The sequence below is a fragment of the Zingiber officinale genome, chromosome 6B, assembly GCF_018446385.1.
Source record: "Zingiber officinale cultivar Zhangliang chromosome 6B, Zo_v1.1, whole genome shotgun sequence".
Lineage (NCBI taxonomy): Eukaryota > Viridiplantae > Streptophyta > Magnoliopsida > Zingiberales > Zingiberaceae > Zingiber > Zingiber officinale.
In genome coordinates this window covers 7,332,337-7,335,359 of record NC_055996.1, presented here as the reverse complement: position 1 = coordinate 7,335,359, position 3,023 = coordinate 7,332,337, and positions in this window count along the sequence as shown.

Genomic DNA, 3,023 nt, shown 5'->3' with positions numbered 1-3,023 from the left:
TAACCGAAAAGAACAATCAAATCACAAGGAAAAAGAAAACAAAAGAACACAACATCGAAAAACATATTCGAAATACTAGAATCGCATGCCTCTTGTATTTGGTATTATTTCCAAAAATAACTAGTATGATGCGGAAAGAAAAATTACTAGTTATACCTTTTAGAAAGACCTCTTGATCTTCTACCGTATTCCTCTTCTAACCTCGGACGTTGTGTGGGCAACGATCTTCCGAGATGAGAAACCACCAAAGCACGTTCTTCTCCTTTCTTCAAGTTTCGGCCAAGCACTATGCTTCCAAGAGATGAAGATCTTTTCCACCAATCAAGCTCCAAGGATGTAAGCTTTCTCTCCTTCTTCCAAGCTAAAATCCGCCACCACTTGATCTTCAAGGAGGAAGAGAGGTCCGGCCATAAGATGGAGAAGAGAAAGGGAAGGGCCACACCAAGGAAGAAAAGAGGGAGAAAATAATAGAGGTTGTTCACCCATGAAGGCTCCTCTACCTCCTCTTTTATAATCCTTGGTCTTGGCAAATAAGGAAATTTTAATAAAAATTTCCTTAATTCTTTTGCCATGAAAAGGAAAATTTTATTTTAATTAAAATAATTTTTCTTCTCATTGAAACATGGCCGACCACTTTATTTCCCCAAATCAAGGAGAGTTTTAATTAAACAAGAATTAAAACTTCCTAATTTGTTTCCGAAAATTTATAAAAATTTCTCCAATAATTTTATCCCTTCATGATTGGTTTATAAAAAGGAAATTTAATAAATTAAAATCTTTCTTTTAAACATGTGGATAAAAAGAAAGCTATCTCTATAAATTAAAATCTCTTTTAATCTACAAATAAGGAAAGATATCAAATCTTTTCTTAATCTTTTGTAGAAACTTATAAAGAGAATATTTAATTTTAAACTCTCTTTTAAATCATGAACATAATTAAAAAGGAAAGTTTTCTTAAAATTTAAAATCCTCCTTTAATCAACAAATAAGGAAAGATTTCAAATTTTAAACTCTCTTTTAAACATGTAGATGATTTACAAATAAGAAAAGTTTTTACCAAAAATTAAAACCATCCTTTTAAACTACAAATAAGGAAAGAGATTAATCTCTTCTCTTAATCTTTTGTAGAAAGCTATAAAAGGAAATTTTTTATTTTTAAACTTTCTTTAAAATCATGATATCCACATAAGAAATAATTTTAATAAAAATCCTTTTTAATATTCTAGTGGCCGGCCACAAGCTTGGCCCAAGCTTTTGCCGGCCACCTTCATGGCTCATCCACTTGGTCTTGGCCGGCCCTAGCTTGGGTTCCAAGCTAGCTTGGCTGGCCCCATTGGATGGATAAGAAGGTGGGTATGCGGTGGGTATAAATCTCTATATACTAGAGGCTACGATAGGGACCGAGAGGAGGAATTGGTTTGGTCTCCCGATAAAATTATTCGCCCCGAACACACAACTTAATTTTATCAATAATAATTCATTCCACTAGAGAACTATTATTGAACTACCGCACCAATCCCAAATTACATTTTTGGGCTCCTTCTTATTATGAGTGTGTTAGTCTCCCTGTGTTTAAGATATCGAATGTCCACTAATTAAGTAAGTTACTGACAACTCACTTAATTAATATCTAGCTCCAAGAGTAGTACCACTCAACTTCATCGCCATGTCGGACTAAGTCCACTGCAAGGTTTAACATGACAATCCTTATGAGCTCCTCTTGGGGGCATTCTCAACCTAGATTACTAGGACTCAGTTTCCTTCTATAATCAACAACACACACTATAAGTGATATCATTTCCCAACTTATCGGGCTTATTGATTCATCGAACTAAATCTCACCCATTGATAAATTAAAGAAATAAATATCAAATATATGTGCTTGTTATTATATTAGGATTAAGAGCACACACTTCCATAATAACTGAGGTCTTTGTTTCTTTATAAAATCAGTATAAAAGAAACGACCTCTAATGGTCCTACTCAATACACTCTAAGTGTACTAGTGTAATTATATAGTTAAGATAAACTAATACCTAATTACACTACGACCTTTCAATGGTTTGTTCCTTTCCATTATGGTCGTGAGCTACTGTTTATAATTTATAAGGTACTGATAACTTGATCCTCTGTGTGTGACACCACACACCATGTTATCTACAATATAAATTAATTGAACAACTACATTTATCATAAATGTAGACATTTGACCAATGTGATTCTTATTTCTAGATAAATATTTATACCAAAAGCTAGGCTTTTAGTATACACTCTAACAAGTTGACCCGTGATGGACTTGAGTTGACTCGTGGATTGAGAAACACTTGTAAATCAAGTTTTATGTCAATTTATTATTTTTTTGTTATAATTTTAAAATAAAAATAATACTTTTCATCCAATATAAGTACCTATTTGTGTCCATTTATATTTAAAATATATGTTTATAGATACATTTAATTGATGAAATTTTGCTGAAGTAAAATGTTGAACATATGAAATACTTTTAAAATTTTTTTAAAAAAATTTTGATAGGCCCGTGAGTTGGCCCACCAAACCTGCAACCCGTCTTGGATTTGGTTGGATTGGAAAATTTTCAACCCATTAAGTTGATGGGTCGACCCGCCCCGCTCCGTCAAATACTTGGCCCGCCATGGGTCAACCCGCCCCGCCACGGGTTGGCCCGTCTGATAGCTCTACCTATATTATATTTTTTTAAAAAAGCTTTAATTGTTTCCATAAATTTGATAATACAATATAATTGGCACAAAAGTAATCTCACGGTCTAATATTATCGACTCCATAATAAAATACAGATAGATAAATCATGAGAGATATTTATCTAATATAATGATTCTTTATATGAAAAAGATCAAACATCGAATCAGATATTTTACCTTCATTACAAATTGACCTTAAAATAAAATTTATTAGAGTAAACATGACTGGGAGTAAAGTATAATTGATTGATGACTTATAGGTTTCTAGATGCAATTATCTATAGTTGATTTATCTTAATCCTAGAT